Source organism: Chiloscyllium plagiosum, unplaced genomic scaffold (genome assembly GCF_037043375.1).
Source record: "Chiloscyllium plagiosum isolate Xiang-an unplaced genomic scaffold, Cpla_swu_hap1 HiC_scaffold_36, whole genome shotgun sequence".
NCBI classification, from domain to species: Eukaryota; Metazoa; Chordata; class Chondrichthyes; order Orectolobiformes; family Hemiscylliidae; genus Chiloscyllium; species Chiloscyllium plagiosum.
In genome coordinates, this window is record NW_028270174.1 from 7,135,455 (window position 1) to 7,162,366 (window position 26,912).

The following is a 26,912-nucleotide window of genomic DNA, read 5'->3' on the forward strand; positions in this document are numbered from 1 at the left end:
CAGACAGTCTTCTCCAGCCCCCCCTGCCACTCTCTTGTTGAAAGGATTATTTTCCCTCAAATCCCCTCTAAGCCTCTGGCCTTTTATCTTACAAAGATGAACCCTTGTTACTGACCCTTCGATGTGGCTAATTCACTGCTTGACATGGATCATTTAAAACAGTATGATCAATAGTACATGTCATTAAGTGCTACAGTTGAGGGCTTTTTCTAAAGGAAAGAGTTGTACAACAAAAATCATATCAAAAACAACAGTGACACAAGGGCCAAGGTGTCGTGGTAACACCACTAGATTAATAATCGAGATCTCCTATTAATTAGGGCAAAAGTTCAAATCTTACTGTAGCACCTATCCAATATCTAAGGAAAAGAATGGTAGAAATGTAGCATCTTACCTCTTTTGATAGGCATTTTGCCTCCTGCAGGGGATCTTTACCCAAAGCACCAATGCTTATGTTGCCAAAGCAAAATACTGCAGATTCCAGAAATCTGAAACAGGGCCAGAGAACGCTGGAGAAACTCAGGCCTGGCAGCATCTGTGGAGAAAGAAACAGAGTTAACATTTCAAGTCCAGTAAGGGTCTTCTTTCGAACTGCCCTTGTAAAAAGGCTAGGCAGGAGCACCATGGTATTAAAGATCCAGCAAATATTTTATAACAGCTCAACCATTAAACACAAATGTTACTTTACAGCCACAGAAGTAGCTGGGTTATTCAATTACAGAAGCAGCACAACTCCATTAGCTTATCATGCTCCAAGTGGCCCTGGTTTAGCTGGAGTCTGAGATCTTCACACTGTCGGGTCACATGCTGAGGCAGTGATCATGAGCCTCTATATTAAAAGCATTCGGACATACGATGTCTCTTAAATGTATACTGACTGAGATGGAACTGAACACTTTTCAATGACCACAGGCCATTCCCAATCACTTTAAATCCAAGTAAGTATGTTGACATCTAGTCACAGCTGTAATATCAGAAACATGACAGCCACTGTATACACCCAATTCCCACAAACAGTGACGTGGTAATGACCAAATCACCTACTTTTTGTGACAATGATTAAAGGATTAAAAATTAGCCAGGACACAGGAAACATTCACTGCTCTTCTTCACAATAGAGCCACAGGATACCTCAGTCCTCCCAAGTTGGCAGACAAGGTTATGGTTTAACACCTGAGTGGAAAGCACACTTCCAGAGGTGCAGCACATCCCCAGTGATACACTCATGTTTCAACCTTGAAATCTGTACTCAAACCATGGAGGGGGCTTAAAGCTACCATCTTCCAACATGGAAGCAAAGGGACATCAACTGTAACAGTATGCCTAAAGCAGTGCAATAAAATCTCATGCAACTGAACAGTGTAGTCTCATACATATCACTAAATACATACCCTACACTCTTCACACCAGTAGAATTGGAAAGAACTCGTCTGTTTCTCCCAACTTTAACCTCCATCCTTTCTAACAGCTATAGCAAACAAGATCAATGAGTTAAATAAATTAATATTTGTTAAGCATCTCCACATTTGGATTTGATGTAAGGAAGCTTAAAACATTTAATCACTGTTAGAATAATTTACATTTTCCTCCTCCTGCAATACTTACATATGTGAATCTATTCTGAAACATACTTCAAAGCTCTATCACTTCATGCACCAATGTCTGTGTGATAAATGGTTTTTGTCCAGGTTGATTTTTTAAAACTCAACTGAGTATGGAAAAGGGATAATTCCAAAAAAAGCAACTGAACAGTAGTCAGGTCAGAACAGGCATCTGTTAAGAAAATAACTGCTCAGAATTGAAGCTTGTTGTGTTTGGAATGGTTAATTGGACACCATTTGCAAACGTGTAATCTAATAATCTGTTGGAAGCTTTGCAATTGCAGCAAATGGAGTTTAATTAAAGTTCTACACTAAGAGAATAGAGAGTTGCAAATCAGTAATGTTACATATAGATAATGCTACAGAAAGACAGAGAGTGTCAAAGATTTTCATTATGCACTCAATCAGGACGATTTGCAGGAATACCAATAGAGGAGAAACCCTGTATCTATACGGTGTGGGGAGGAGAGTGTTAATTGGCTATTCTTTAGCAATATTATTAGCAAATGCCCTGTTGCTGTAAATTACTCAGATGGATTTGACTAAACCCCTCGGTTTCTGGGATGTTGAACTGATGTTTAACTTCAGGTTGCCCCATCCATGGAACCAAGTCCCCTCAATGTGAAACCCTGATGGTAGCTGGATGGGATATGGCACCAAGAATTTGTGCTGAGGCATAGGAGAAAATAAAATGTTGCAAAATCAGCAATTAATCAGAGAGGAACCATTGCTAAGTAAGATCGAGGAAGCCACTGCTTGACCAAGGTGACTGCAGTGGTGAATTGCTCTGTGCTTGATTATTTGGTGCTTATAATTGATGCTAGGAGAAAGTGAGGACTGTAGATGCTGGAGATCAGAGTCAAAAATGTGGTGCTGGAAAAGCACAGCAGGTCAGGCAGTACCTGAGGAGCAGGAGAATCGATGTTTTGGGCATAAGCCCTTCATCAGGAATCATTATAAGATTTAAGTCAAGGCATTATAGTTGATGCTCTCTATACTTGATTGGATAAGCCCGGATGTGGACTCAGACAAAAGTAACAGACGATAAAGAGCTAGAGGCTGAAGTGGGATCTTGGGGGTGGATGTTTTGTGCACAGAAGTCTGTGAATAAAGTCCTTTATATTTAGAGACAACACTCTAAATCACTGTGAAACAAATTAAATAGTTAAAAATAATACAAAAAGTAATAGAACTGAATCTAATTTTCTGATTCCGACTTGGCAAGTCACAACAAACGTCAATATTGACCACAAACTGGCAAGACATTCAGTTCATTTTCCCATCAGATTTATTATCCACAACCTCACACACTGGGGAACAATTCTCTGAAAGAGGAAATGCATATGGTCAAAATGGTGAAATCCCCTCCTTCTGCCACCACAATACAGTTGTGGTTGTGTCCCCCAAAAGCTACCCAAGATACCTTGAGTATATACACTGTCATCAATCCTTGCCCTTGGCTCTGGTCTCAGTTTCTGATACTAACTGGGGGAAGGGTGCCCACATGAAAACATTGGCAGAGGAAAGGCTCAAAATTAGTTTAGTGAATATGAAATTTACTATCCCAGGAATATAGTGGATGCTGGAATACTTGAGGAGGAAATAGACAGATTTTTAAACGAATTTTGAATTTTATTGAATTGAATTGAATTTATTGTCATGTGTACCGAGGCACAGTGAAAAGCTTTGTCTTGCGAGCAATACAGGCAGGTCACAGAGTTAAGTAGCATAGATAGTAAATAATAGGTAAACAGCAGCAAAAACAAAAACACAGGTACAGGCGAATGTTAAGAGTTTGAGAGTCCATTCAGTATTCTAACAACAATAGGACAGAAACTGTTATGAAACCGGCTGGTACGTGTGTTCAGGCTTCTGTACCTTCTCCCCGATGGTAGAGGTTGTAGAAAAACATTGCCAGGGTGGGATGGATTTTTGAGAATGCTGGCGGCCTTTCCCTGACAGTGGGCCTGGTAGATGGATTCTATAGATGGGAGGTTGGCCTTTGTGATTGTCCGGGCCGAGTTCACCACTCTCTGTAACCGTCTGCAATCTTGAATGGTACAGTTGCCATACCAGGACGTGATACATCCAGACAGAATGATCTCGATGATGCACCTATAAAAGTTGGCAAGGGTATTCACCGTCATGCCAAATTTCTTCAGCTTTCTGAAGGGTTTGGAAAGCAGAGTTGATCTGATCCAGGTGATAGCAGCAATGATCATATAGAATAGTGGAGCAGGCTCAAGGGGCTGAATGGCCTCATGCTCCTAGTTCTCAAGTTCTTAACAGAGTAGATTTATTACATAATACTTAGAAGTTAAATTATATCACATTAAAGTTACAAATAGGCTTTTACAACACATTAGTTAATTGGACATACCACTAGAATTGGTCTTACAATAGATCAACAACTGGTTAGCTCCTCCCAGCTTTTATATCCTGCAGGGCAGGGCTCAGCTCATGATGTCAGTTAACCCTTTCAAGGCCTTATTCAACACATAGTGTTGGGATGGTTGTGTGATGGAGTAAGAATATGGACCTCTGATTTGCTCAACAGACACATGTCGGGTGGAACGGTATTTGCTTTGACCCATACTGGTGGAAAGAGCTGCAGGAAACCGCCTGGGAAATCTAACAAAGTGATAGGAGATAATAGAACAACACACAAAAAATAAATAGCCAGCCATTTGTGAAATTATAAACATTGGAGCATCAGCATCAATTTAACAAGTACATAAAGAGCTGTCCAATAAACATATTGTGAGGTGACAGGGTTATAACAAGAGTCATTGAAGCTCATATAAATTAGCAGGGCATGATAATATTGGCTTCGATGAAGATTTATCACCTTCCAACAAGAAGATTAATTGTTTGAATCTCATTCTGTTTGAATTTTAACATGTTGCTCTTGTAGATTATAATGCAGATTATTTGTACACAATTACACTTTAATTCAGTCCATGTTTAGTTTAATTATGAACATTTAGCAAAGAAAACAATTCCAGGCCTGTCATATTTTCGAATGCAGTGCATGAATGGTGCCCCACCTTTTCCTCCGCAATAACGATGACTGTATCGGCGCTACCTCGTGCTCCCACGAGGAGGTTGAACAGTTCATCCACTTTACTAACACCTTCCACCCCGACCTCAAATTTACCTGGACCGTCTCAGACTCCTCCCTCCCCTTCCTAGACCTCTCCATTTCTATCTCGGGCGACTGAATCAACACGGACATTTACTATAAACCGGCCGACTCCCACAGCTACCTAGACTACACCTCCTCCCACCCTGCCCCCTGTAAAAATGCCATCCCATATTCCCAATTCCTTCGTCTCCGCTGCATCTGCTCCCAGGAGGACCAATTCCAATACCGAACAACCCAGATGGCCTCCTTCTTCAAAGACCGCAATTTCCCCCCAGACGTGGTTGACGATGCACTCCACCGCATCTCCTCCACTTCCCGCTCCTCTGCCCTTGAGCCCCGCCCCTCCAATCACCACCAGGACAGAACCCCACTGATCCTCACCTACCACCCCACCAACCTCCAGATACATCGTACCATCCGTTGTCATTTCCGCCACCTCCAAACAGATCCCACCACCAAGGATATATTTCCCACCCCTCCCCTATCAGTGTTCCGAAAAGACCACTCCCTCCGTGACTCTCTCGTCAGATCCACACGCCCCACCAACCCAACCTCCACTCCCGGCACTTTCCCCTGCAACCGCAAAAAATGCAAAACTTGCGCCCATACCTCCCCCCTTACTTCCCTCCAAGGCCCCAAGCGATCCTTCCATATCCGTCACAAATTCACCTGCACCTCCACACACATCATTTACTGCATCCGCTGCACCTGATGTGGCCTCTTATACATTGGGGAGACAGGCCGCCTACTTGCGGAACATTTCAGAGAACACCTCTGGGACACCCGCACCAACCAACCCAACCACCCCGTGGGTGAACACTTTAACTCCCCCTCCCACTCCACCAAGGACATGCAGAACCTTGGCCTCCTCCATTGCCAGACCATGGCCACACGACGCCTGGAGGAAGAGCGCCTCACCTTCCGCCTATAACCCTCCAACCACAAGGGATGAATGCAGATTTCTCCAGCTTCCTCATTTCCCCTCCCCCCACCTTATCTCAGTCCCAACCCTCGAACTCAGCACCGCCTTCCTAACCTGCAATCTTCTTCCCGACCTCTCCGCCCCCACCCCCTCTCCGGCCTATCATACTCACCTTAACCTCCTTCCACTTATCGTATTCCCAACGCCCCTTCCCCAAGTCCCTCCTCCCTACCTTTTATCTTAGCCTGCTTGGCACACCCTCCTCATTCCTGAAGAAGGGCTTATGCCCGAAACGTCGATTCTCCTGTTCCCTGGATGCTGCCTGACCTGCTGCGCTTTTGCAGCAACACATTTTTAAGCATCACCAGTTTAAATATGGCCAACAGAGCCAGCGTGATGTGTACCCAGTCAACTGTAACATGCAGACAGAATATAAACAGCTGAAAATTTAAAACTGCTGCACCTACACAACAATTATACTTCAGAAAGATCGCATTGACTACAAAGCATGTTGGGGTCTTGGGGGTCATGAAAAGGCACTATATAAATGCAAATCATTTCTTCTCAATGCTGTGAAAGACATTGCACTTCAATGCAGTGACACTTCACAGGAGCATTAGAGGGTAAAATGTGACATTGAGATGCACAGGGAGATTGAACGCCGGGGCTTGGTGTGAGAGGTAAGCTTAAAGCAGCTTCTTCAATGAAGGAAGACAGAAAGATAGTGATGGTAGAGAGCTTTAGGCTGGGTATGTCAGAACCTAGGACCCTGGCAGCTGAAGGCACACCGATGGTGCAGCAATAAACTTCGGGGATGTACTGGAGAAGTTCAGAGGTCGTGGAGGGTTGAGGTAATGAACAAAACTGCAGAGATAGGGAAGGGGCCAATGTGGAATTTTACGATCAAAGGATTATTAATCCACTAGGTCAATTAGGACCGTCAGCACAGGCGATAGTGACTTGGCATCTGTTCGAATACAGTCATCAGAATTTTAGACAGGAAACCTGCCACTCACTCCTTGGTGCCCAAATTCTGCTACAGGAAAATCACAGCTAAATTCATGATAAGGTTATGTACCAGCTCTGCCAGAATAGTTCATGGGAAATCATTCCGATCCAGGAGGTTTGTGGGATACAATCTAAGTACTCAAGGTGGGGAAAGATAGGCTCACGCTTAGTGAAAATAACTTTGTGTTTGTTATGTGCTATGTAGTCACTAGTTGCATTGCATCTAAGATATACAATGGTCTCTTATAGAGTCATAGAGATGTACAGCACAAAAACAGACCCTTTGGACCAACCCGCCCATGTTGAACAGATATCCCAACCCAATCGAGTCGCACCTGCCAGCACGCAGCCCATATCCCTCCAAACCCTTCCTATTCATATACCCATCCAAATGCCTCTTAAATGTTGCAATTGTACCAGCCTCCACCACTTTCTCTGGCAGCTCATTCCATACCCATACCACCCTCTGTGTGAAAACGTTGCCCCTTAGGTCTCTTTTATATCTTTCCCTTCTCACCCTAAACCTATGCCCTCTAGTTCTGGACTCCCCCACCCCAGGGAAAAGACTTTGTCAATTATCCTGTCCATGCCCCTCATGATTTTATAAGACTCTATAAGGTCCCCCCTCAGCCTCCGACACTCCAGGGAAAACAGCCCCAGCCTGTTCAGCCTCTCCCTATAGCTCAAATCCTCCAACCCTGGCAACATCCTTGTAAATCTTAGTCAATTAAAGATTAATTATACTTTCCTAATTTAGCTACATGTTGCTAATGCTGAAGCATTACACACAATCTGTGTTTCAAAGTGCATAACTTTGGGGCAGCACGGTGGCTCAGTGGTTAGCACTGCTGCCTCACAGCATCAGGGACCCAGGTTCGATTCTAGCCTTGGGTGACTGTCTGTGTGGAGTTTGCATGTTCTCCCCGTGTCTGTGTGGGTTTCTACCCACAAGTCCAAAGATGTGCAGGTCAGGTGAATTGGCCCTTCTAAATTGCCCATGGTGTTAGGTGCATTAGTCAGAGGGAAATGGGTCTGGATGGGTTACTCTTCAGAGGGTCGATGTGGACTGGTTGGGCCGAAGGGCCTGTTTCCACACTGTAAGGAATCTAATCTAATCTAAAAACTTGTAAAGTAGGTACCGAACTCGAGTTAGCTCCTAACAGGAACTATCCTGTGTATCCTAACAAACAAAACTTTTCTTGTGATGTCAGTATTAATTGCCTATTCTAATATAATGAACCTCCTAGTTGTTGCTTTCTCTGTTTTCCTTCTGTCGGATTAATTTCAACCTCTTTTATTACATTCAGCACCCTGAAGCGGTCAAAATTAAGCTGTATTCCTGCTTTTTTTTTGCAACTAAAATTAGTGTGAAAGATTTCTTTCATCTTCCAGATAAGCCTCTTAACCTTGTCCCTGCTTCTCTCTGGCTTTGCTTTGCACTCTCTATGCTTTGAGTCCGTGAATTTTAGGAGTCCTTGCATGCATTCCACGCCAGCAGCTGAATGCTTAACAACTTGTTTTACACATTTCAATTTGGATTTTATAATCTCCGCAATGATACCTCATTAATTGTGACACTTTGTCATATTTCACCATGTAGTCTACAAGCTTTTTCTGCTTGTGTTTTGTGCCTAATATTTTGAATGCAACAGAGGATTTTTTTTTCCCTCCATCCTGTGGAACTGAACTGATCTTGAAAGAAGATTTTAAAATGTTATTCTACAAGTGGGAATGTCTCAAATCCATTCACCCTGAGACTAGTGGTGTCCAAAAACTGGAAACGGTTTGTCGATTCAAATTGAGTAAACTCATAAAGAAAAGAACTTCTCTGGACTTAAGTAAGCATTTCACCTTGTTCCACCTTTGGTTCTGTTATTGGGCAGAAAAGCCATCAGCTGACTGGTGCTTCTGATAGTGCTGCAGTCCTTCAATACTACTGCAGGGTGTAGGTCTCGCTTGTGAGTTCAAGTCTCTCAGAGCCTTCCATTCCCAACCTTGAGTCTCTGTTGAATCTAAGACAGAAGATTGTTGTGCATAAAGAACAAACTGTCCATGCAGTGGAAACCATTATAAGTGGGCCTGAAAGAATTAACTTGGAAGCTTTCGAAAAGCTCTGCCCACTGATATATAAATCACTTCTCTGGGAGGAGCTTACACTGAGTTTTTCTGCAGACAATTATATGGACCAATTTGCTATCTCATAAGGGATATCATTGTCTCTTACATAGTGTTAATTTTTGTTAACTGGTTTTAAGTACCAGTTATCTCACTGTTATGTAACGTATTTTCTTGTTACTCAGGTTGTGCTAAAGGTTAATCTTTCATGTGTGAGCCCTGTATCACTAAAGGGGTTGGTAGCAGCAAGTCTACCAAAAAAAACTCTGGCAAAACCAGGTGCTAGCTCTTACAACAGAAACATGGAACATGTGCCTCAGAATTTGGTCTACAGGAGACTGTTCTAGATAATTAAAGGAGGAAGGAGAGTGTGGGAAGAAAGAAATCAATCAGTGCAACCTGCAGAGACATGAGAGACAGAGACAGAGAGAGGGTGTGTATGTGAGAGAGAGAGAGTATGTGTGTGTCTGAGAGAGTGTATATGTGTCTGAGTGTGTGTGAGAGAGAGTGTGTGTGTATGTGAGAGAGAGAGTGTATGTCTGAGAGAGAGAGTGTGTGAGAGAGAGTGTGTGTGTGTGTGAGGGAGAGCGTGTGTGTGTGTGTGTGAGAGAGAGAGTGTGTGTGCCTGAGAGAGAGAGTGTGTGTGAGAGAGTTTGTGCGTGTGTGTGTCTGAGAGAGAGTGTGTGTGAGTGTGTGCGTGTGTGTGTGTGAGAGAGAGTGTGTGTGTCTGAGAGAGAGACAGTGTGTGAGAGTGTGTTTGTGAGAGAGAGTGTGTGTCTGAGAGAGAGAGAGAGTCTGTGAGAGTGTGTGTGTGTGTGTGTGAGGGAGAGAGAGTGTGTGTGTCTGAGAGAGAGAATGTGTGAGAGAGAGTGTGTGTGTGTGTGAGGGAGAGAGAGTGTGTGTGTCTGAGAGAGAGAATGTGTGAGAGAGAGTGTGTGTGTGAGAGAGAGTGTGTGTGAGAGTGTGTGTATGTGTGAGAGAGAGAGTGTGTGTGTCTGAGAGAGAGTGTGTGTGAGAGAGTGTGTGTGTGTGAGAGAGTGTGTGTGAGAGAGAGAGGGAGTGTGTGTGAGAGAGAGAGAGAGTGTGTGTGTGAGAGAGAGAGAGAGACATGATTCACAGGGAACTCTCATGTTATTGGGAATGTACAACTGTGAAGACACATGTGACTTAGATGAGGGTACCTGAGCAACGATTAGTTATTATGAAAATGATTTGGTAATATTTCCCTGATGTTGCATCAAATGTTATCATATCTCTTCATAACCCCAACTATTACCCTCAGCACCTACATCCAATTCACAGCTGACATGCAAGGGAACATCAGCTATTCTGCTATAACAAACACATTCTCCAACAACCTCACCCATCCATTCCTTCCTTTCAAAGCAGTCGCTGAGTTAATCCTAGGGGCAATTCTGGCTTCTACTGAATTCCAGCAGAACCTTCAGCAAAGCATTTCACTCAGCTCAGTGTTCCAAACCGGAGAGAGAATCTCATTCAATCCCTTAGCCATTAATGTGCATGCACATGTGTGTTCACAGAGCGAGTGTACATGAGTGTGTGTGTGGGGGGGGGAGTGCACAGTGAGTGTACACAAGTGTGCGTGTGAACAATGAGTGTGGGTGTTCACAGAGTGTGTACACAAGTGAGTATGCATATGTGTTCACAGAGTGAGTGTACATGAGTGTGTGTGTGTGGGGGGGGGAGTGCACAGTGAGTGTACACAAGTGTGCGTGTGAACAATGAGTGTGGGTGTTCACAGAGTGTGTACACAAGTGAGTATGCATATGTGTTCACAGAGTGAGTGTACACAAGTGAGTATGCGTATGTGTTCACAGAGTGAGTGTACATGAGTGTGTGTGTGGGGGGAGATGCACAGTGAGTGTACACAAGTGTGTGTGTGAACAATGAGTGTGGGTGTTCACAGAGTGAGTGTACACAAGTGAGTATGCGTGTGTGTTCACAGAGTGAGTGTACATGAGCGTGTATTCAAAGAGTGTATACAAGTGTGTTTGTGTGCCTATGTGTGTTCACAAAGTGAGTCTACATGAGTGTATGTGTGTGGGTGCTCACAGAGTGAGTGCACCAGCTCATGAAGAGACAGGCACTACCTGTAACAGACCAGGTGAGTGAAATGTTGATTGACATCTACCATTTGGTGAGTGACCAATGGCTGGGAAAGAGTCAAAACATTGCCATCTGCAACAAGAAAGAGATGATTGACAAAAATAATTGTTAAGAAAATGCAGAGGTTGGACAGCATGTGGCATACTGTGCCACACAGTGGTAGGACAAGGTATTGCACCAGGATTCCCCACATGGGGAAATTTCCAAACAGTTCTGTCAAATTGTTGGAGGTTCAGAACATACGGTCAACCAATTGGGATTATTACTAACATACTACCCTCCAGGAGGATTCAGCTAAAGACTGCCAATTCCACAATTATAGTCAACTATAAGTCTGTTAGTGTTGGACAAAATGACCTTAAAAAAAACATTTGCATTTACTTGGGCACCTTTCACAACGACAGGAAGTCTCAAACAGCCAATCAAACATTTTTGAACAGCAGTCACTACTGTGGTAAAAGTAAAACAGCTGCACATTTGGACACAGCAAGCTTCAGAAAACAACAAACAAAGTTGTGCAGGTTAGTTGGATTGACCATGCTCAATTGCCCTATAGTGTGCAGGGATGCACAGGCCAGGTGGGTTAGCCATGGGAATTACAGGGTTACGGCCTTAGGGTGGGGGTATGGATCTAGGTGAGTTGTTGTTCAGAGGGTCGGTGTTGACATGATGGGCCGAATGGCCTCTATCTGCACTGTAGGAATTTTATGATTTGAAGATAACCTGGCTTTGAGGGATTTGAGGATTGAAAGATATATGATGACCCAGCATAGAGATGAAATCTGCTCTGCTTCTTTTCAAAATTGTGACGTAAGTACTTTTACACCCACGGCTAGGTTTAATGCTTCATTTGTAAAACTGCATTTCTGACCTGGCGGAACTCCCCCCTGTAGCACACAGAAATGTTGGTGTTGATACCCAATCCGTTTCTCAAAGCACACTCGAAATCAGCAACCATCGAGTTGGAGAGTGACACAACACCTAAATCCCCTCCAAGCCCCTCACCTTCCTGACTTGGAAATATATCACCATTCCTTCAGTGTAGCTGGGTCAAAATCCTGGAATTCCTTCCCTGAGAGCATTGTGGGTCAACCCACAGCAGGTGGATTGCAGCGGTTCAAGAAGGCAGCTCACTCCCACCTTCTCAAGGGGCAACTGGGGACAGGTAATAAATGCTGGGCCAACCAGTGATGTTCATGTCCCATAAATGATAGAAATAAAAAGAGATGGATAACTTTGGGACAGTATTCTCAAAATACGTGGCATAGGGACCGGAAAAAAATGAGTCGATGTGGTGGATCATTTCTGGTTTTATTGAAGTGTGGAGCAGTGGACCTACTCATGCTCGCTTGATTATGTTCTTGCCAGATGGCTGGGGCTCAGAGCTGCTGTCAAAGAGATGCTTCACTTTTGCTACACAGTCAGAGGAGTTTCGAGAATCTATTTCAAACCAGGTGTAGTCCTGGCTTCTGCAAACTGCGCACATTCTCAGACGGTTCAAATAACGGCAGCAAATCCGACACTGAAGCCCTCCATGAAAAGAAAACAAAAAGAAACACATTGCCTGTTGCAGTTTTGTCCGTTATGAGTTGAGTTAAATGATGCCACTGTTTCACAGCATTTTAATAATGTTCTGTAAGAATGGTAGTGATGAACGTTTTAACTTATTTCTTTATTTTTCTATTTTTGTACCGAAGCTTGTGTACCTAAGAGGGTACTGTCAATATTGTACACTTTTCACTGTAATCCTGTACTTAAATACACGTGACAGTAAAACCGAAATCTGCATCTAAATTTATTGATTTTATTTTAATCATTCATGGGAGGTGAACATTGCAGGTTGGGTCAGCATTTATTGCCCGTCCCTAGTTGCCCCTTGAGAAGGTGGTGGTGAACTGCCTTCTTGAACCGCTGCAGTCCTACAGTTCACATGCTGTAGGTAGACCCACAGTATCCTTAGGGAGAGAGTTCCAGGATTTTGATCCAGCGACAGCGAAGGAACAGTGATACATTTCCAAGTCAGGATGGTGAGTGGTTTGGAGGGGATCTTGCAGGGGGTGGTGTTCCCATGTATCTGCTGCCTTTGATCTTCTAAATAGAAGTGTCATGGGTTTGGAGGGTGCTGTCTGAAGATCTTTGGTGAACCTGGAGCGAGGTGGAGATGGCTTGGAGTGAAGATTGGGAATTGGTACAGCCCAGTCAGACCATGTGGAAATCCTTACAGAAAAACTGTGATGTTAATCTTTTCAGCTTTATTTCTTATTTTCCTAACTTATACTATGTATATCTGTAATGGAGTCTAACATTTTTTCTCTATTTTCTCTCTATTTTTAGACCTAAGGTTTGTCCTGAGATATATTGTACCGAAGATGGCAACTTGTGTTGGCGACATTGTAGACTTTTCACTGTACTCCTGTTTTTTTTATAACTTAAGTACATATTACAATAACCCTAATTCTAATTCTGGAGATAATGCACACTGCTGCTACTGAGTGTCGGTGGTGGAGGGAGTGGATATGGTGCCAATCAAGTGGGCTGCTTTAGCCTGGATAGTCAACTTCTTGAGTGTTGTTAGAGCTGCACCCATCCAGGCAAGTGGGGAGTATTCCATCACACTGTTGACTTGTGCCTTGTAGATGGCAGAAAGTAGTGACAATTAGTAAAAAGGAACATTTTGTGACACAAAATGGAATCTTAGGCTTTATATATGAATGCATAGAGTACAAGAGGGAGATAGTCAGGCTAAACTTTTATGAAACACAGGTTAGGCATCAACTAGATTATTGCAGCCTGTTTGGAATGTCAAAATCCAATATTTAGGGCATAGCAAAGACTTGACACTAGTTCTATTTACTGAGATGGCACAAGGAGTAAGAACTTCATTTCTATGGAGACACAACAGAAGTTAGCATCACTGTCCTTAAATCAGAGAAGGCTAAGGGAGGATTCAACATCAGGAAGGGTCTCCATAAAGCAAATAAGGAGAAACTGTTCCAACTGCAGAGGGCTCCAAAACAAGGGGACATGTGTAAAACGTTGCCACCAAAGGAAGCAGAGAGGGAGATGAGCAGCACATTGTCATGAACTGGAATGCCCTGCCTAAAATTGTTGTTGAAGAAATAGCTAAATAGATTAAAAAGGAGAAAGTCATGGCAGCAGAGGGAAAGACTAGGGACAGGGGGACTAACTGCTCAGCTCTTTGGAAGGTTACTCGATGGCCTGACTGGCTTCAATCCTTGCAGTAAATTTCTATCATTCCAAAAAGATTAGCATTTCTGCTAATTATAATTTCTGTGTTATGTGTCTATGATAGAAATACATTGAGGAAATGGTTCAATCAGATAACTTTATATATATTCTGCCAGTTCAAACCATTTGGATATTTAAAGTAAGGCAATTATTGGATAAGACAGATAATGTTTTTGAACAGTGAAAGAATTAAGGGTTATGGTGAGAGGGCGGGTAAGTGGAGCTGAGGCAACGAAAATATCAGCCATGATCTTATTGAATGTTAGGGCAGGCTCGAAGGATGAGATGGCCTACTCCTGCTCCTAGTTCTTATGTTCTTACCACAAGAAAGTAAACTGTTGGATGTAGATAGCAGCACGTGTTATTCAGATAGAACTAAAACATGGAGCCTGGATTTTAAGTATCCTTTGAACCCAATGCAAGGGCAATTATTGACAAATCGGTGCGTCGGATTTACAATCATGAGCTTAGGGAATCGAGTTGGGAATGAGTAAAGAAACTTAATCAGCTAGCTTTAAACAAAGCAAGACTGACAGCCTCCGCTGACAGCTCCCTAAAAACTGAATGCCTTTTTGCGAGGTTCGTTTTGTGAACTGTCCTTTGACATGACCCTGAAGTTGCACTGTCATCCTCAAAGACTTCATTATGAGCGGAGATTCCCTCCTGCGCAGTTTATTGTATTTTTCTTTTAAGTTAGCATCTCCCTCCTGCAAGTTATTTAGTCGGTTTTATTTTCCCTGACGGGTTGATAGATGGTTCAATTATTATCACAAACTTGGCCCTCAAAGTCTCCTATTGCTGTTAATAAAAGTGATTTCAATCCTAATTCTAACTGTTGGTAAGTCAAAATCGACCACCACATACTGTCCTCATTGTGTTCAGTTCTGCTGAGGAATCTCACTGCTACAGGCAATTACACACAGGCCAATTGCTTTATCTTTGAGCACAATGCCAAGGAACCATGTCAAAAGCCACAAGTCATTTTCTTCTTTGTTTTTCTAATGTCCCAGCCTATTTTCCCTGCATTGTGCAGTGCTATTGTTTTTGAAAATTGCCTCTGAAATGCTTCATAAAGACTTGAGAGCACTTTACTCATGACGGAAAATCTATCAGTTGAATCACGTGATGGAGCAGAGCATATGACCCCAAAAGGCTGGATTGTAGGCAAGTTCTCTACCTGATGGATTTGGATTTAAATCAGAGTCAGATACATTCTTTGCAGAAGCTGGGTGTGTCACACATGACAAGTACACTCCTGAGGCTTCGGTCTTCTGGCATTGTGACTTCCTCATGAGCTTTACTTCTCCAAAGCCCTGAAAACAACATGAACAAATTGCACTCAGAGTTATGGAGCGAAATGGTCCAAGTTGCTCTGTAGGAACATTGTTAAACATGATTCTTCATACCAAAACATCTCAAGAGACATTTGAACAGGAAATCAAAGATTGTTCGAGTTAGTCAAAGATGTCAGTTTCAAGTTGTGCCTTAAAGGAATACAGAATCCTGACATTGTGGAAACAGGCCCTTCAGCCCAACATGTCCACACTGACCTTCCAAAGAGTATCCTACCCATTCCCCTATTCTAGATTTACCCCTGACTAATACACTTAACGCACACATCCCTGAAAACTATGGGCACAGCCAATTTACCTAACCCGCAAATCTTTGGACAGAAATCAGAGCACCCGGAGGAAACCCATGCAGGCACAGGGAGAATGTGCAAACTCCACACAGACAGTCATCTGAGGCTGGAATTAAACCCGGGTCCTTGTCGATTGGGAAACAGTAGTGCTAACCACTGAGCCACCATGCTGCCTGTCTGGAAAGAAATTTCCAGAGCTTGAGGTCTTGGCGGTTGAAGGACAAAGATGCACTGGAGAAATTCACCAAAGATCCTCAGACAGCACCTTCCAAACCCACAACCACTTCCTTCTAGAAGGACAAGGGCAGCAAATGTTTTTATTTGTTATGGGATGTGCGTGTTGCTGGCTGGCCTGTATTTATTGCCCGTCCCTGGTTGCCCTTGAGCAGGTGAGACTGTGTTGCCTTCTGGAACTGCTGTAGTCCACCTACTGTGAGTTGACTCACAATGTCTTCAGGGTGGGAATTCCAGGATTTTGACCCAGTGACAGTGAAAGGATGGAGATATATTTCCAAGTCAGGATGGTGAGGGGCTTGTAGATGGTGGTGTTCCTGTGTGTCTGCTGCCCTTTTCCTTCTAGTGGTTGTTGGTTTGGAAGGTGCTGTCGTAGGATCGTTGGTGAATTCCTGCAGTGTATCTTGTAAATAGTACACACTGCTGCTACTGAGCGTTGGTGGTGGAGAGAGTGGATGTTTGTGGCTATGGTGTCAACCAAGCGAGAATCAGTTACTTTCTGCAATATCCCTAGCCTCTGACTTGTACTTGTGGCCACTTTGTTTATGTGGCATGTCTAGTTGAACTTCTGGTCAATGGTAACCTCCAGTAAGGTGATAGTGGGGGATTCATTGATGATAACATCATTGAATGTCAAGGGGCAGGGGTTAGATTGTCTCTAATTGGTGATGATCATAGCCTGGCATTTGTGTGGCATGAATGATATGTGGGAACACCACCACATGCAAGACCCCATCCAAGCCATTCACTATCCTGACTCAGGTGCTGTTCCTTCACTGTCGCTGAGTCAAATTGCTGGAATGCCCTCCCTTAGGACATTGTGGGTCAACCCACAGTGGGGGAACTGCAGTGGTTCAAGAAGGCAGCACATCACCACCTTCTCAAGGGCAACTAGGGATGGGCGATAATTTCCTGATGCTGCCTGACCTGCTGTGCTTTTCCAGCACCGCTCTAATCTTGACTTTGATCTCCAGCATCTGCAGTACCCACTTTTGCCATGGGCCAGTGACACCCAATAAAAACAAGGTACAGCTGCCAATGGCAAAGTAATTAGATTGGGCACCTACAACAGACCAAAGTTGGAGGAACACAGATATCGTGGACAGTTGTGGGGCTGGAGAAGATTATCAAGAGGGGGTGTATGGAGGGGAGGCTACGTCAAGGAAACATGGGGGCGTGTTTTACAACTGAGAGGTATAATTAACCAAGAACTAATTGGTCAGTGAAAATGGATTGAGCTGGGACAAGGCAATGGAATTTTGGGTGATCTCACACCGATAGAGGGTAGACCACGAAAGATTAGGAGCAATAAGCCACAACAGAAGGTAATTAAAGGCCTGGGGGAGGGATTCAGGAGCAGATGAACTGAAGTGGAATAGAGTCACATTGACATTACAGAAATACATGATCTTCCTGGTGATACTAATACCTCTCAATAGTTTTTTTTAACTCTGACAAAGGTTAATCCTAACCAGGTCCGGCAGAATCCTTGGAGAGAGATAGTTATGCCTATCAAGGCTGCTACCATCTATGAGTGAATGATTTTTATTGTCGTGTTTATTTTACAGTGAAATAGAATAAAGTACAGTAAAAAATATTTGTTTGTCACCATAATCCGGCATCATTTTGATAGTTTAAGAATAAGAGAAAACGTAAAGATATAGATGAAAGGGATGTCCATCTATGTCCAAGTTCTGAGCCAGTTCAGAAACACCATGCCTTGCCCAAGGACAAAATCGCCGATCCTCAGACTCCATCCATCATCGCTGGGCTTACCCTGCTGATGTCACCTCAGGGCTCACTCCCCACCCCACTCTTGGATCACCCTAAACCTATGCCCTCTAGTTCTGGGCTCCCCCACCCCAGGGAAAAGACCTTGTCTATTTATCCTATCCATGCCCCTCGAGAATTTATAAACCTCTATAAAGGTCACCCTTCAGCTTTGAAGCTCCAGGGAAAACAGCCCAACTTTCTTAACTTGAGGAAAAGACCTCGGATATTCACCCTATCCATGACTCTCACGATTTTATAAAGCTTTATGAGGTCACCCCTCAGTCTCCGATACTCCAGGGAAAACAGCCCCAGCCTATTCAGCCTCTCCCTACAGCTCAAATCCTCCAACCCTGGCAACATCTTTGGAAATATTTTCAGAACCCTTTCAAGTTTCACAACATCCTTCCGATAGGAGGGAGAGCAGAATTGCACGCAATATTGTGTTGGTTCAATCCCCCAAATGGCCAATCACTTTTCCTTTGCTCTATTATCTGTAATAAGGCTTATGTAATGAACTAAAATAATTCATTTATTTAAACAGAGCATATTTAGAAAACCCCAACAGTTAACATCCAAGCTGTCATCTGGAATTAGAACTATGCACCATTTTCCCTAAAACACACTCACACAACACAACAGACAATAGACTCTGCGGAGATGATGCTATTTTCAAAAAGGGTAAGGCAACACCCCAGCACATTGTGGACCAAGGTACTTCAAACAAAGGATAGAATTTGATTTATCTACAAAGTCCATCACACTGCTTATCAATGACATCACACTGCTTATCAATGACATCACACTGCTTAACAATTACATCACAATGCATATCAATGACATCACATTGCTGATAGACATAGACTAATGGGAGATCTTTAGTTTCTATTGAAATCAAGCTGGATTTAGGCCTTTGGAAAGTGTTCAAAGTTAGTTTCTTTCAGAATTTTTAAGATAGTCAGAAGTTCAGATTTTTGGAAGTTTATCATGTTTCCAAGACCTACTGAGAGAGGGAGACATGCCATGCTTGGGGTTTACTTCCTTACAATCATCTCAATTTATGCAAATAAAATCAAATGTATTATGAGCTGCTAGGAAATCACCTACACAGATGTCTCCATGGTCTTTTCAAAGCCAGAAATTAAAGATCACAAACACCTTCTGTTATCTCTCTAAAAGCTTTGCTTGTCTTTTTTCTCTCCAAAGGCATTGAATTTCTGTAAGTGGTGGATGGACCAGACCATTATTTAAATTATTGACCCAATTTTCTAAGAAACCATGTTATAAACCCTTTATGAAATGAAAAATAATAAAACTCACAACAAAGCGATATGTGACAGATTGTCCCACATGTTGTTCTGATTTTACACACACACACACACGACCTATTGTACCTAACATGCCTGAGGCACAGTGATTTTCCTAGTTAAGACCTTGTTATGATCATACATGTGAACTGATAAGTTATGAAACCGTGCCCTTTACAAGAGCAATCATGTAAATACTAATCAAAATAACAAAGAACTGCTGATGCTGGAAATCAGAAACAAAAACAGAAATTGCTGGAAAATCTCAGCAGGTTTGGCAGCATTTGTGGAGAGATAGCAGACTTAATGTCTGCGGTCCAGTGTACAGAACACAGCTCTGAAGAACGGTCACTGGACCTGAAACATTAACTCTGCTTTCTCTCCACAGGTGCTGTAGGACCTGCTCAGTTTTTAAAGCAATTTCTGTTTATGTTGCAATTGTAAATATAGGCCTAGTCAGTGCTACCCATATCCTGTGAAAAATATAAACAAAATATGACCATGTGCCATTGATTTGCAAAGTGATGTATTCAATTGCATGGTTTTTGATTATGTGCATCTGTCGAATGCTCACTGTGTAGTGTGCTGCTCAGACATGGGGTAACTCTCGCATTACAGAGAGAGAGAGCGAGAGGTCTGGCGGTGAGTTTGTCCTGAGGGTCTCCATGCTGATTTCTCTCCTATAGGAAAGATGTTGTGAAAGTGGAAAGAGTTTTGAAAAGATTTACAAGGATGTTGCCAGGGTTGGAGGATTTGAGCTATAGGGAGAGGCTGAATAGGCTGGGGCTGTTTTCCCTGGAGCACCGGAGGCTGAGGGGTGAGCTTATAGAGGTTTATAAAATCATGAGGGACATGGATAGGATGAATAGCCAAGGTCTTTTACTCAGGGAAAGGGAGTCCAAAATTAGAGGGCATAGGTTTAAGGTGAGAGGTGAAAGATTTAAAAGGGAGGGTGGTGTGTGTATGGAATGAGCTGCCAGAGGAAGTGGTGGAGGCTGGTACAATTGCAGCATTTAAAAGGCAGCTGGATGGGTATATGAATACCAAGGGTTTAGAGGGATATGGACCAAATGCTGACAAATGGGACTAAATTAATTTAGGATATCTGATCAGCATGGGCGAGTTGGACCCAAGGGTCCGTTTCCGTGCTGTATAGCCCTATGGTTATGACTCTGTGCCTCAGGCGAGGGGTGATGCTGAGAAGGAGAGTCTTTCATTGTCAAGTGTGTTACTCCCTAAACACTTCCATGGCACAAAATATAACACTCAGCAATCCAACACCATAGACTCAAGTTGAAAAGTGGAGCACATTACTCCATATCTAACACTAAACTAGATTGCCTGAATAGTGGCTCAATGTAGGATTTCGTTTGAGCCTGAGACACTAACCTGACTTCATAAATTCAAATAGATAAAGAATAAGGCACTCCATAGATTTTGATGGCGTCAGTTCAAAGTCAAATATGATGATAAGGTGAGAAAGTGAAGCTGGTGTAGGAGAAGAGCCAAGAACCCTTCAAATGACAGAGCAGACGAGAAACTCTTATTTCATTAGCTCTTTGGTCGATTCACTGAAGTATTGTTACTGGGAGAACACAAGTGCAGGCTTTCGACATCTGATTAACCTGAAGATTTTAAAAACATGGGCTTTGCATTAACATGAGTAAGGGATATTCCAAATTAATTTATTTTTAAGAAGTCATTCAGTTTTGCCCAGGAAGATAAATTCAGTTTCCCATTAATTAATGAATGATTAAGTAGTTTTTGTATTAAACGTCATGTTTAATCACTCATTCTACTCTTTCTCTTGATGTTATCTGCTTTGTTTCCTCCATGTATCTTTCACAAGACATCCTCACTCTTGTTGAGGTGGTGATTACAGGATCTGGTACTAACAGCTTTAGAGTTTGCTAAAATCCATTAGACAGTTAAATGGCCTTTTAGCAGGGACAGATAACTTGTTAGCATAACACCATCCAGTTCAGTCTTTGATTGAACAACCAGCCTGATAGCTAATTACATTCTATTGATCTGATCCAAAGGTTTTGCATTTAAATTCCAAAACTGATATCCTTGCTAGCAGTACTGCAACAAAGCCCAATTTTTCTCTCTATCTGATCATTGTGCACAGCATTGTAAGCAACTAAAATAACCAGATGATCTACTTAGATTTCCCATCTTGGTGGAGGTCAAAAGCAGTGGGAAGTAACATAAAATGTTCACAATTAAACCTAATAAGGAAAAGTTTCTTTATCAATGCAGAGAGTACTGAGAATGTGGAACTTATTGCCATATGGAGTAGCTGATGCATACAGGATGAATTAATTTAACTAGATAGCCAAATGATGGGAAAAGGAACAGAAAGGCATATTGATCGGAAGGGATGAAGCAGATTGGAGCTGGCCTGTTTGGATCACAAAGACCAGCAGAGATTTGTGCTGATGTCGGTGCTGTTTATTTTGATAAAACGACACACCTTCATCCGATGATAGTTTTAATTCGGTTTTCTCTCAGAGAAGGATTTACCCGACTAATACTTGGAACGATAAAAGCAAAATACTTCAGCAACTGGAAAACTGAAATAAAATTAGAAAATGCTGGAGAAACTCAGCAGGTTTGGTAGCATCCGCAGAGAGAGAGAGCTGCAGAATTCTTGGATTTGAAACAGTAACTGGGTCTGTCTGTCTGTCTGTCTCTCTCTCTCTCATTCTCTCCACAAATGCTGCCAGACCTATCAAGTTTCTCCAGCACTTTGTTTTTAGTATCAGGAATGGGGTGGGTTGTCGATTAAGGAAAGGTTGTTTAGACAGAGCCTGTATCTGCTGAAGTGTAGGAGATTAAAAATAGATTATCCTTTTACTGTCACACGTGTTCCATTGAAGGAGTCTGCCTTCTTATGGCGACAAATAAATGTGGCTGCATGATTTTGCAATGTTGAAAAATAAATAAAAAATAGGACATCATTAAAGGGTTGACATTACAGGTGCATAAATCCCTGAAAGTTGTCATCCAGGTTGATAGGGTTGTTAAGAAGGCATATGGTGTGTTGGCGTTTATTTGGTAGCGGGATTGAGTTTCGGAGCCATGAGGTGATGCTTCAGCTGTACAAGACACTGGTAAGGCCGCACCCGGAGTATAGTGTACAGTTCTGGTCACTGCATTATAGGAAGGATGTGGAAGCTTTGGAAAGGGTTCAGAGGAGATTTCCTAGGCTGTTGCCTGGTATGGAAGGGCAGTCTTATGAGGAAAGGCTGTGGGAACTGAGGCTGTTTTCGTTGGATAGAAGAAGGTTGAGAGGTGACTTAATCGAGATGTATAAGACAATCAGAGGGTTAGATAGGGTGGACAGTAGCCTTTTCCCTAGGATGGTGAAGGCTAACACGAGGGGACATACCTTTAAATTGAGGAGTAATAGATATAGGACAGATGTCAGAGGTAGTTTCTTTACTCAGAGAGTAGTAGGGGTGTGGAACAGCCTGCCTGCAACAGTTGTAGACTCGCCGATGTCAAGGGCATTTGAATGGACATTGGAAATACATATGGATAATAATGGAATGGTGTAGGTTAGATGGGCATCAGATTAATTTTGCAGGTTAGCACAACATTGAGGGCCGAAGGGCCTGTATTGCGCTGTAACATTCCATGTTCTATATTCTATGTTCTACAGTAAGGTAGGAAACTTCAAATAGATAATGGTAATGTCCTGGGGATTGCTGCTGAACAAAGAGATGTTGGAGTGTAGGTTGAAAGTAAAGTTGCAGGTAGATAGGATAGTGAAGAAGGCGTTTGGTATGCTTTCCTTTATTGGTCAGAGTATTGAGTACAGGAGTTGGGAGGTCATGTTGCAGCTGTACAGGACATTGGTTAGGCCACTGTTGGAATATTGCGTGCAATTCTGGTCCTTCCTATCGGAAAGATGTTGTGAAACTTGAAAGAGTTCATAAAAGATTTACAAGGATGTTGCTAGAGTTGGAGGGTTTGAGCTACAGAGAGAGGCTGAACAGGCTGGAGCTGGTTTCCCTGGAGTGTCAGAAGCTGAGGGGTGACGCCATAGAGGTTTATAAAATCATGAGGGGCATGGATAGGATAAATAGACAAGGTCTTTTCCCTGGGTTGGGGGAGTCAAGGACTAGAGGACATAGGTTGAGGATGAGAGGGGAAAGCTATAAAAGGGACCTAAGGGGCAACCTTTTCACACAGAGGGTAGTGCGAGTATGGAATGAACTGCCAGAAGAAGTGGTGGAGGCTGGTACAATTACAACATTTAAAAGGCATTTGGATGGGTATATGAATAGGAAGGGTTTAGAGGGATATGGGCCATGTGCTAGCAACTGGGACTAGATTAGGTTAGACTATCTGATTAGCGTGGACAAGTTGGACTGAAGGATCTGTTTCCATGCTGTACATCTCCAAGACTCTAATCACTTTTGTGTTATCTCTGGGTCACTAAGATTACGGGTCCATTCAACCCCTTGAAACTCTCCCTATGTTTAATTCGGTCACAGTTCATCCAGTAAAGAGACAAGCTAAAGGGGACATAGGCCCTTTCAAGAATGAGGAGAAAGTGAGGACAGCAGATGCTGGAGAGCAGAGTCGAGAGTGTGGTGCTTGTAAAGCACAGCAGGTCAGGCTACATCCAAGGAGCAGGAGAATCAACGTTTAGGGCATAAGCTCTTCATCAGGAATGAGGGAGGAGGGTCCTAAGGGGGCTGAAAGATAAATGGGAGAGGGCTGGGTCTGGGGGGGAGGTAGCTGAGAACGCAATAGTTAGATAAAGATAGGGGGAGGGTAATAGGTCAGAGAGGAGGGTGGAACAGATAGGTGGGAAAGGTGATGGACAGATCAGGAGGGGCGGTGCCGAGTTGGAGGCTTGGGACTGGGATAATGTGGGGGGAGGGGAAATGAGGAAACTGTTGAACTCCATATTAATCCCATGTGGTTGCAGCATCCCGAGGTGGAATATGAAGGCAGGACTCCTCTGGGCATCGAGTGGTAAGGGTTTGGCGATGGAGGAGGCCCAGGACCTGCATGTCCTTGTTGGAGTGGGTGGGGGAGTTGAAGTGTTCAGCCACGGGGCGGTGGGGTTGGTTAGTGTAGGTGTCCCAGAGATGTTCTCTGAAACGATCTGCCTGGCGTCATATTGCCATGCTATTCTGCTTGATCAGCGTTCCTAAATGCTCTGCTATTATATCTTTTGTATTAGACTATGACCTTTCCCCAATAACATTATGCTAAATAGCCTTTAGTTGTTTGCTTTTTGCTTCCTATTTTAAGTAAGAGCATACATCAGCAGCCTTCCAATACATCAGCAGCCTTCCAATACATCAGCAGCCTTCCAATACATCAGCAGCCTTCCAATCCTCTGGATCTCTTTGATAATACAAGGATTCCTGAAAGATTACTTCCAGTGTATCCACAATCTCTGTAGTAAATTCCTTTAATGTCCTCGGCTATATTCCATCAGGTCCAAGGGACTTATAGGACTTTAGTCCATGAATTTACCCAGCACTTTTTCATGAGTAATTGTTATTTATTTCCCGTCCTTGTGCTCCCTGAATATTTAAATGTTATTAATATCTTCTCCTTGTGAAGGCTGATGGGATTTATTCAACTCTTTTGCCATTTATTCATTCCCCAATTTTATCTCCCCAGCCTCATTCTCTAAGGGTAGAGAGTGTGGTGCTGGAAAAGCACAGCAGGTCAGGCAGCATCCGAGGAGCAGGAGAATCGATGTTTTGTGCATGACTTTCTACTAGCATGGCAACATGAAGGGGAAAGTTACGCTTGACAGATTTACGAGAAATCTTTGAGGAGGTTAAAGCAGGATAGATAAAGGAGAAGCAGTTGATATAATATATTTGGATCTCAGAAGATAGTTGATAAGCTACCACACATTAGGCTACTTAATAAACTAACAGCCCATGGTGTTAGAGGCAGGATTGGCTCAGCAATTGAACACAGAGTTGGTCTAAGGGGGACATTTTCACGCTGGCAATCTGATGTATCCCAAGGATCAGTGCTGGGGGCCACAGTTATTTACAATATCCATCAACCACTTGGATACGGATAGTGAACATGCTAAAGCCAAGTTTGTGGATGACACAAAAATTGGTAGAAAGACAATTAGTGAAGATGACACAAAGAGTCTGCAATGGGATATAGATAGCTTAACTAAATGGGCAAAAAGTGGCAGATGGAATAAAATGTGGAAAAATGTAGGATTACGCATTTTGCAGGAAAAATAGAGGAGCTGAATATTATTTAAATGGAGAAAGACTGTGGAAAGCTGCATAACAGAGGGGTTTAGTGGTTGAGAGAATCTAAGTTCAGCAAGGAATAGGGAAACCACATGAAATGTTGCCCTTCAGGTTTTAATGTACGGAATATAAAAGTAGGAAAGTTTGGTTAAAATAAGCAAGGTACGAGTCAGACCACAGCTGGAATACTGTGAACGGTAACTAATGAAAGGTGTTACGGGCAGGCCAGAGAAGATTCACAAGGCTGATACCAGTTATCAACACATTGTCTTCCGAGGAGAGGTTGAGTAGATTGGATCTGTACTCATTGGAATTCCGAAGAATATGAGGTGCATTTAATTAAACATACAAGATTCTGATGGGACTTGACAGGGAAGATGCAGAAAGGTTGTTTCCTCTTGTAGGAATTTTCAGCACCAGTGGGCATCATCTCGGAACAAGAGGTCACCCGCCTGAAATAAGGATGAGAAGGAATTTCTTCTCTGAGAGGGTAGTGAATCCGTGAAATTCTTTATTGCAGAGGGCTGTTTGAGGCTGTGTTGTTCAGTATATACAAGGCTGAGACTGACAGATTTTTAATCAGAAAGGGAATCAAGAGTTATGGGGAAAAGGCAGAAAAGTGATATAGAGAATTATCAGATCAGCCGTGATCTCATTGAATGGAGAAGCAGAATTGATGGGCTGAATGGCCTACACCTGCTCCTATGTCTTATAGTTTTATGTGGTATGGTATCCCAACTCCATTTGCACACATTAGTCCCATTTCCCAAATATTTTTGCCTCAGAAAATATTCTCAATCTCTTATTGCTGGCCAGTCTTCTCTCTGTCTCTGCTACCTGACCGCCATCTGGGAAACTGGGTTGGTTTGATAGTATACAGGAGATTTTAATGCAATGACCCGAAACCCGCCCAAATAGTGGTAATTCTGATGGGGCAGTGCCACAGGTCCTCGTGTGTGTGAGATTCACAATGCCTCTGTGCAACACTGCCATCTGTGACACTCAGCTCTTTCAGGGAGTGAAAATCATGTTCAGGCCATTTCTCCGTCTGCTCTTGTAAGGACCACATCATCATCGCCCCCAATCCATAACCCTGCCCCTTTTCAACGTGCCGTCACGGAGACTAACCAGAGTTTAGCTTTGTCTGCAAAGGCGACACCCCAAAATTCACGCCATTAAAAAAAGGTTATCTGTACAGCAATTCATACAAATTTAATTAGGATTTAACGCCAAATACAGCAGCGTTTGTTGACATCCTCAGTGCCTGGGAGGGACGGCAGTACAACACATTAGAGGAGCTGGCTGAAAGTGTCAAAGTGGACAGATAGCAGCCCGAAGACGAAGAAGGACAGAAATAAATGTCAACAGTACTTACATATTACACCTCTGGGCAAAGAGCAGCTTTCCATCTTCAGCGTCATTTGTTATTGTGAAGTGTCAACACTTTCCAATGTATTCCTTCGGCTGATTCCAGACTGCGGATTTATGAATTCTCCCACCCTCTGTCTACGAGGTTTTTTTCTCTTTCCCCGGCA

At 43.0% G+C, this 26,912-nt stretch overlaps 1 long non-coding RNA gene across 1 annotated transcript; it reads right to left on the reverse strand.

Annotated features, from left to right (window-relative positions):
• Nucleotides 1-3,231: 3,231 nt before the first annotated feature.
• Nucleotides 3,232-26,912, reverse strand: LOC122539502 (uncharacterized). Its single transcript, XR_006309110.2, has 4 exons — nucleotides 26,753-26,912; nucleotides 15,345-15,480; nucleotides 8,528-8,688; nucleotides 3,232-4,232 (listed from the first exon to the last, which is right to left on the reverse strand). It is a non-coding gene; the product is annotated as an uncharacterized LOC122539502 (long non-coding RNA).